The following is a 9601-nucleotide window of genomic DNA, read 5'->3' as shown; positions in this document are numbered from 1 at the left end:
ATACATACATTGATTGATAGTTAGATGCATTGATCAATTGATAGATACATTGATCGACAGAGATAGATACATGGATCGATAGATACATACGTTAATCAACAGATAGATGCATTGATCAATAGATAGATACATTGATTGATAGATAGATAGATAGATAGATAGATAGATAGATAGATAGATAGATAGATAGATAGATAGATAGATAGATAGATAGATAGATAGATAGATAGATAGATAGATAGATAGATAGATAGATACACTGATCGATAGAGGGCTACATTGCTATATCGATGGATACATTGATCGACAGAGATAAATAGATACATTGATAAATGGATACATTGATCAATAGATAGCTGCATTGATCGACAGATAGATTCATCGATTGACAGATACATTGATTGACAGATACATTGATCAATAGATAGATAGATGCATTGATCAATAGATAGATAGATGCACTGATCGATCAATAGATAGATAGATGCACTGATCGATTAATAGATAGATACATTGATCGATAGATACATACATTGATTGATAGATAGATGCATTGATCAATAGATAGATACATTGATCAATAGATACATTGATTGATAGATAGATGCATTGATCAATCGATAGATGCATTGATCAATAGATAGATACATTGATCGATAGATACATTGATCGACAGAGATAGATACATGGATCGATAGATACATACGTTAATCAACAGATAGATGCATTGATCAATAGATAGATACATTGATTGACAGATAGATACATTGACAGATAGATTGATTGAGAGATAGATGGATACATATATATTTTCATATATACATGTATAGAAAATGTTTATATATCACATTAATATTACATAGCAAATTATATATCATCTTTATTTTGTATATGATTAGTGATTATTTGTTAAACAGCACTAATGGATTGTGTCATCAGTGGGTCATTTAAAGGAGATTGTGAAGCATCTATGAAATATTAAGTGGCCAAACTCGCTCCAAAACATTTCTTATGTTAAATTAACAATACATTAATGTTTATTCTGTAAACTAAAGTGGTTAATATTGTAAAACTGAACTGCACATTGATTATTAGGACAGAGCTCTGGTCTGAAGATGGCTGGTGCTGTGGTTTATGGCTGATTCTTGCCATGTATCTGGGGGAAAGTTATTTTTTTAAGGTTGTTTGTTTTATTAAAGCCTAGACAGTTTGCTAGGCTACTTCATCTTTTCAGCATTCTGCTGTTAAAATAGAAGACATTTCTAAATGTACACTACACTAGGGTATTTCATTATTTTATACAATGTTCATACATCAGCATTTTAATAAGTTGCTGAGACTTTTCACTATGTTAATCTATGATAAAGTCTAGAAGGGATACAGCTGTGGATACTTGCATCAGTAAAGCATAATTTTTGTCACCCTGTTTAACAATAATTACTATTTTTACATTACAGTGAGGCATAGGTTTAGGGTTGGGTTGAGGGTAGACATTAATACAGTGCAGTTTAATGGGTAATTTAATAAAGAATATAAATAATTCCTAACTTCTGGCCACAGCTACATCTCTTCTAGCCTGTACTTTCAAGTGAAACTGAATATTAAGTAGGGCCGGGGCTTTCTTTTTGAACATCGTTACCTAGTAGCAAACCAAGGTAAGAAGGGCGTGGTTATGAATATTGTGACTGGCGAAACTCTCCAAACACAGAAGCCATAGATATTTACATTAGATGTCGCCTATAAGCTGCTGTTGTCTATTGGAAGGAATGCGTCAATAGAGCCGCCATTTTAGTACAGGGTAGCACTCCTTTGAAATAAATGTGGAACCAAGGTGCAGTGGAGGACTGGCCAGGACAAAGCCAGAAATATATACAAATATATCTATGATTGGGAGTTTTCCCTGTGGTCAGTATGCAAATATTGTGACCGCACGGGACAAAGAGCATGTGTTTGTGTGGAAGTGTATTGTCCTCCCTCCCTGTTAAATTTGATCTAATCAATGTCCTAAAACACACCCCCTCTCCTGCTTTCACTTCTCATTCTATCGGAGGGAGCGATTCATTTGTGAATGAATCCCCGTTATGAATGACTCGTTCAGGGGCGTAGCGGAAATTTTAAAAGTGGGGAGACGGCTGTATGAGATCATACGTTCATATAAATATTAATCACCTGTTTCTAAATGGTCTGTCTCTAAAAGTGAGGGGGACGTATCCCCCCCGTCCCCCCCGGTTGCTACGCCCCTGTAGCCAACTATAATACAAGTTTCTGGCAGCGCAGCATCTTGTTGTCATATTTCATTTACATTGTTTGCTGATTTTATTCAACAAAACTAGCTTAAGCCGAGTATTTAGTGCGAGTTGGTGCTGCTTTGCCTTATAGTCAGTGCATTAAGTGACTGTATTATCAATAATGTTACTTGTTTAGCACAAAAGTTCGTAACATACAAAAACGTCAAAAAATGAAATCTTACCTATGAAATGTTCTGCCTTCATTCTTTATTTAATCATTACTACACCTGTACGCAGCATCTTCAGTTTGGCTTTAGTCTTGGATAACTTTTGTCCTGGGAGCACTGTACCAATATGGCAGCGGTATTGACGCATGCTCAGGGTCCGTATGTGATATGTAGTGTATATATCTATGATTACGAGTAGCAAATTAACGGTAAGAAGGGCGTGGTTATGAACATTGTGACTGTCGTCGTCAAAGTGACATTACATTTAAATCAAATGCTCAGACATTGAAAATTACCGAAACAAACTTCATTTCAGTTGATTATCTTGCCACATTAATTGTTCACCAAAAGAAAAACAATGTGATTTAGCAAAATAAACATTGTGTTTTTATTTTAAACGGACTTTAACGCTTGGTGGTCAAAGCGGTAACGTAACCTGGCGTTACACTGAATTTCAACCAGGCACAGATCAGCCAGCTGTCATGTTGATTAAGATTTTCCACAACAGCCAGACAGAAGAAACTGAAAAACTGCCAAGATAAAGTTCAACGGAAATGCTTCAGCAATTATGTCAACAACATGTTCCTGTAACTGTGTCTTGCAAACAGAACACAAGAGTAGCGTTGGACGGAGTTCGGAAAAACGGAAACTTTCAGCATATCAGGTAAGTGCTGTCATTCATACGAATGTGATTGTTGCTTGTTTACACTGTTTTGTGTGCGTTCACATGAGGTTTTCTCTATCTTGCTTGATAATATATTGGTTGTGGTAACGTTAACGTGTGGTAAGATCGTGTGGTGTGCGGTTGTTGATACTCCGGTTCATAACCGCTTTAACCCAAAGGGTCAGGGCTTGTGAGTTCATTTAATAATTTGACTGTTGTTTCATCTTCTTTTGAAGGTTTTTATAAGGTCTTATTATTAAAACCATGGTGTTTGTGGCGATGGTGATAATAATTTGTTACTACACGTGTAGAAAGGGAAATATATTTAATGCTTTGTATAACGTTTTATATATATATATATATATATATATATATATATATATATATATATATATATATATATATATATATATATATATCATAACGTATATGCATCATGTAAATATGTAATTCACTACAAAGTGCTGGAAAAGTTAGAAATGCAGTTGGAAATGCTTGAAACAATATTGAGTGACCAGCAGGTGGCGCCAGCCCGTCATTTTTTTTATCTTCTGTATAACTTGGGAATGTACCAGGTCCAACCTGGCCAGTTTGAGTGCTACTGCATTCTCCCTACTCTCTGAAATCACAACAATTAATATATTACTGATGAGCTGCTTTTTTATGGCAGGGTCAAAGACTGATGCTTTCAGAATAGAATAAGCATCAGTTTTCCAGTGAAATGCCTTTTCTTTTTTAGTCATTATTATCCTGAATCATTTTGATTTTATCCTATATTATTAGCTCTGTGTTGACATTTGTAACTTACCACAGAAATCTACTTTGTATTTCCACACTGATCTTTTTTTTTATACTGACAGCGATTTCTAGTTTACCAGGCCCGGCGTCAGGATGTCATAACTGAGGGGGCATTTTAATCCCTTAGGGGGCACTAGACCTGCTAATTTTGTTCCTTTCATTTAAGCTATTCACTTAAGTCAGTAACTTAGGCAGTAATGCTAAGTAAGAAATAAGGCAGTAATATACTTTTTATAGTAATAATAATAGTAATATGTACAGTTTCGCTATTACTGATTTTATCGATGAAGGTTAAATGCAACAATACCGTTTATTAACGCAGATGGACATGGTTTCAGTGCCAAATGAATGCTTTAAGTCATATTTTATTCTCCTTATTTCTTTCCGATTTTTTTTTTCAAATAGTTTAAATGTTTGTTTTAGGTAAAGACTTCAAACTATGCCCACACATAAGCCACTATTCATATAACCGGTATGATTAATTATTATTATTTGTATTAGATTACAAATGTGTTGAGAAAATCTTCTCTCCCTTAAACAGAAATTTTAGAAAAAAATAAACAGGGTCTAATAATTCAGACTTCAACTATACATAATTTTATTAAATCCTAATAAGCATATGAGGAAAATCTGTTCAATGAGACCATTTGAATCGTATATTAGCAAAATTATCATATTTGTTACACCACCAGCATAACTTGTAAGCCACATATTGTTAAAGTGTTTGTACAACAAAAATACAAGTGGTATAAAACTGATAATAATCAAACGGCCCTTGAATATTTACAAAAGTAGAGCTTTAGTAAAAATAGAGCACTTGTGTACATATATTTCAACACTTAAATCAGCCACAGAAATAAAACGCATGTGTGTTACTACTCGACACAGAGAGAAAATGAAAGTAAAACTAATCTGAATGCAGTACTTTAAATGTCGGCTAGATGGCGTGTAGTGCTGCCAGGCGTAAGATGATTATCATATTTGTACGATAGTTTCGACCTCTGAACGTTCTACGATCAATAATGAAAAAAATCCTACAATGTACGATAATTTCTGAATTTCATGGCATTTAAAATGAATTTCCTTGTAATCTTAGGGCTTCTATAATTATTAATCTAGCTGCATGCTGTCTGTGATGAGAATGTGGAGTTAGGCATGTTTTCTTGTCTTATGTTATATCTTTTCAGCCAATCAATGTGGAGAATGGCTCTAATGAGTTAACATTCCTGCCACGCGCGGCTGTGCTTAAGTCAGTCGTTTTCAGGTTGAGGTTGATCGTTTAAGTAATAACGTTTTAAATAGTGCTGAAAAGGAAGTTGAGAAGGACAGAGGAGTCTGCCCTTGATGTTCTCGTTTTTCCCTATTCAAATGCGTCATGTGAACGTGTTTTTCCAAAGTTAATTTCATCAAAACAAAGCAACAAAATCGGCTCATTACAGATACTCTGGATGGACTCGTGCACACCTCAGAGTGTGTTAAAAATTCGGGAGGGTCCACTGCTTTCAAGCCAGCCAGGTCCATGGCGACATCCAATTTGTAACGCAAAATGAATCCCTCAACATCTTGCAACACGCAGGCATTCGAAGACAGCGACACGGAGGTGGAGTTTAAACCTTTACACTTCCCACTCATTTAGATAATATCTGTATATATGTGGAGTTCATTTGACTCGTGGATGATAATTTTCCACCAAATACGATACTTTTGAGGTTCTGGTACGATACTTTGACATTTCCAATCTGGCAACACTGGTGGCCGGACGAAGACGTGATTGCACAACAATGCTAGAGGCTGTAAATGGCCTGCTTGCCGGCACTTTGAGACCCCTGTATTAAGAAGGTCTCACAGCAAGAAGGTTGCTGGTTCGAGCCTCAGCTGGGTCAGTTGGAATTTCTGTGTGGATGTTGCATGGCGTTGCTTTCCTCCGGGTGCTCCGGTTTCTCCCACAAGTCCAAAGACATGCGCTATAGGGGACTTGGGTAAGCTAAATTGTCTGTAGTGTATGAGTGTGTGGGTGTTTCCCAGTGATGGGTTGCAGCTGGAAGGGCATCCGCTGCATAAAACATATGCTGGATAAGTTGGCAGTTCATTCTCTTTAGTTCGATTATGACCTTAATCTGATTAAATAAATCAAAAATCGCTGTTTACATGGTCGACTCTTAATCAGAGTATTGTCTTAATCACATTAAAATCGAATTATTGGTGTCCATGTAAACGTAGTCAGTGTTGTGGACTTGGAACCCCATACAGAAGTGCAATATTCACATGTGAAACATTGTTGAACATTCATTCATTTTCTTTTTGGCTTAGTCCCTTTATTTATCAGGGGTCGCCACAGCGGAATGAACCTATCCAGCATGTGTTTTACGCAGCGGATGTCTTTCCAGCTGCAACCCATCACTGGGAAACATCCATACACACTCAATCACACTGTACATGCAAACTCCGCACAGAAACGCCAACTGACCCAGCTGAGGCTCAAACCAGCGACCTTCTTGCTGTGAGGCGATTGTGCTACCCATTGCACCACCGTGCCATCCCGTTGTTGAATATATTGAAATATATTTAAAAATATATATTTTCCAGATGTATAAAATTCCAAAACAAAAATCTTTATCTTCGTGTATAAATGTGACAGTATATTTCATATATGTTTAAAAATATTTAAAATATTTAATTTTGCTATGATATTCTATAGGCTACATGACAAGAAAGCAGAAGCTAAAAGGGGGGCCTAAATAAAGTATCCCTTGAAATCAAAATGAATGAATGATTAAATTTATCAGGGACATGCACAAAATCACAGTAACCTCAAAAAGAAAAGTTGCATTGTGACAGGTTGTAGCAGGATTGCTATTTTCCACCTGCAGACAGGTAAAAATATAACAATAATAACCAATTAATTAAAAAGCCAGTTTAAAACAAACAGGCATAATCACATTTAAACTAAAACACAGACAAATCTTACCTCATGGATGTACAGAAAGGTCTAAGAGGGTACAGCAAAGCATTTAGTTATACAGTGCAGTTGGGAAACTGACTGTCAACTAGAAGAGGGTATCACAGACTGGGAAAGAGTATGGCAGAACATTTTTACTTCATCTATTCCATCAAATCCCAATCACCAACTCATTCACTATAACTTTTGTCATAGAACCTACTGGACCCCACTCAAAAGACATCGTATCAATGCCTCCTTTAGTCCTTTCTGTGATAAATGTCCTGAACTTGGATCTTTTTTCCATATGATGTGGGAATGTGGAAAAGTACAAAGATTTTGGAATGAGGTCTGTGTTATCTTATCCAAATGATTGAACATCCTGTACCAGTGAATCCTTCCTTTCTATTACTGATCGATGATTCTTGAACCTCACCAAGCTACAACAAGCTGTTTGGCTGGCTGGCTTAACTTCTGCTAAAAAACTACTAGCCCATCATTGGCTGCCTCCACATCATATGGACATGTACAAGTGGTTGGTACAACTTCAGGACATTATAATGGAATTATCCACAGCTCGAGAATGGATGGGAAGCGACTAAGTCCTGCCACATTTTTACCCAGGGTTTTAGCTTTTGCACAAATAGCAGCATATAGCATCCTTCACATATTGTTAAATTATAATGCACCATGTGTAACACAGAAAAAGCTAATAAAATGAAACTATAGCCAACACAAAATTAAAAGGTACATTTTTATTTTTTTGTTTTTTATTATGGGAGACAAAATTATTGAAAATAACTACGCTAGTGATTTTTAAGTCATCAGTGAAGAAATCATAAAAAACAAAATAATAATCCTGAATTATGTTTATTTATAAAAATGTAAAATATGTTTACTTTTAGGCTGAAATGTAACAGTTTGAAATATAGGTTATATTTTTATTATAAGATTAAATGAATGAATTAATTAAAGGTTGGGGTGCTTTATTAGATTTTTTTATTTATATATTATATGTGCTATATTAGATTAGAAGAAATTGACAAGACATTATGTAGGCTAGAAGTAATACATTTTAATATTTCAAAACTGATTTAACCTCAGGGTTGTAGACCCCCATACAGAAGTGCAATTGAAAAAATGGTTGGCTTTTAGTAGCTCTACACGATAGACTTTTAGTTGCCAGTTATGATTGCTGACCCACCAGAGACTATCCGATTAGAGATGAGGCGAAGATGAACATTTGTGTGAACAACCCATTTATTGTCACCACGCAATAGACTGGTTTTATAACACTTGTGTTGTGGTTTTTCTAAAATATAAAACACAATGAAAGGAAATATGAATATACACAATGATAATCAAACAAATCACAATAGTAAAATACAATCAATAACACAGCACAAACATTAAGCGTGATAATAATGTAATGTGCAAATGATTGTGGGCAAATTGTGTCAAGCTGTTACTTCAATATACCCTAGCATGCATAGATGTAACTTGACACCTTGTTAACAGAGCGCAGATTGGACAGCGCCTCACTCACAAAGGCTTTAAGGGCGCATGCGCCTAGCTGATTATTAAAAACAAGGATTACTTTACACTTCAACACTCAAATAGGAAGATAACACTGTCTAATGAACATAAGTGGAACCCTAATACACACAATATGTGGATATATAGATATATAAACAATTTAAAACATTAATTACGGGGTTATTGACACCCTTAATATGGATTAACGCACACACATATGCATCGCGTAGTCCCGGCCATAATTGGTACTCGCAGAACAGATCAACTCTCGTCATTTACAGGGTTGTAAACTTGCTTCTGCATTCACGCACAACACTTGATGCAACAGCTGACAAACCGTGATGAGAACAGTCCGTGAACTATTCCCCGCCAACTTTTGCGTCCGTCTACATGTCTCGCTACACTAGAACTGAAATCTGTGTGGGTGGGGGAGATTGCGTAGTCACAGATCCCGGACGCTGATTGGCTCAGGTATCGTGTTCTGGTGTGTGCGGGGAGGACAAGAGACAGAGGTTAGAATTGCACTTATCAGCTACAGCCTTTTTTACAGCAATATATTCACATGTGAAACGTTGTTGAAAATATTGAAATATATTTGAAAATATATATTTTCCAGATGCATAAACTTCCAAACTAAAATCTTTATTTTCGTTTTTATGTATAAATGTGACAATATATTTCATCGATGTTAACAATATATCTAAATATTTAATTTTGCTGTGATATTTTATAGGCTACACCAGAAGCAAAATCAAAAGTATTCCTTAAAATCAAAATCATGGCCCTTTAAGGCAGCTAATAATATTGACCTTAAAATTGTTTGGGGAAAAAATTTAAAACTGCTTTTATTCCAGCTAAACTAACTATTTCAAAAAGAAAAAGAAAAAAAACAACAACAACAACATAAGAACTAACTGATCATTTTGACATCAGCTGTATATCAAAACGGAAAAAAACAACAAATCACCATGATGAATGTTGTAATGCTTCAAGGTCATGTATCAGGAAGATCGAAGCATCTCATTGTCACAGTCTTTTTTTATTTTATTTTTTATTAATGTCATTACAACATCATACAAATTTGTTACAAAGTGTGTAAATGAGTTTTACAGAGAAGTAAAGCATCAAATAAGCACATACAAGAGAAACAAAACGACAACAAATAATATAAAATTATGTGTTTAGAAAATAAAAAAAAAAAGGAAAATAA

Source organism: Danio aesculapii, chromosome 23, assembly GCF_903798145.1.
Source record: "Danio aesculapii chromosome 23, fDanAes4.1, whole genome shotgun sequence".
Taxonomy (NCBI): domain Eukaryota; kingdom Metazoa; phylum Chordata; class Actinopteri; order Cypriniformes; family Danionidae; genus Danio; species Danio aesculapii.
This window is presented reverse-complemented; position numbering follows the sequence as displayed.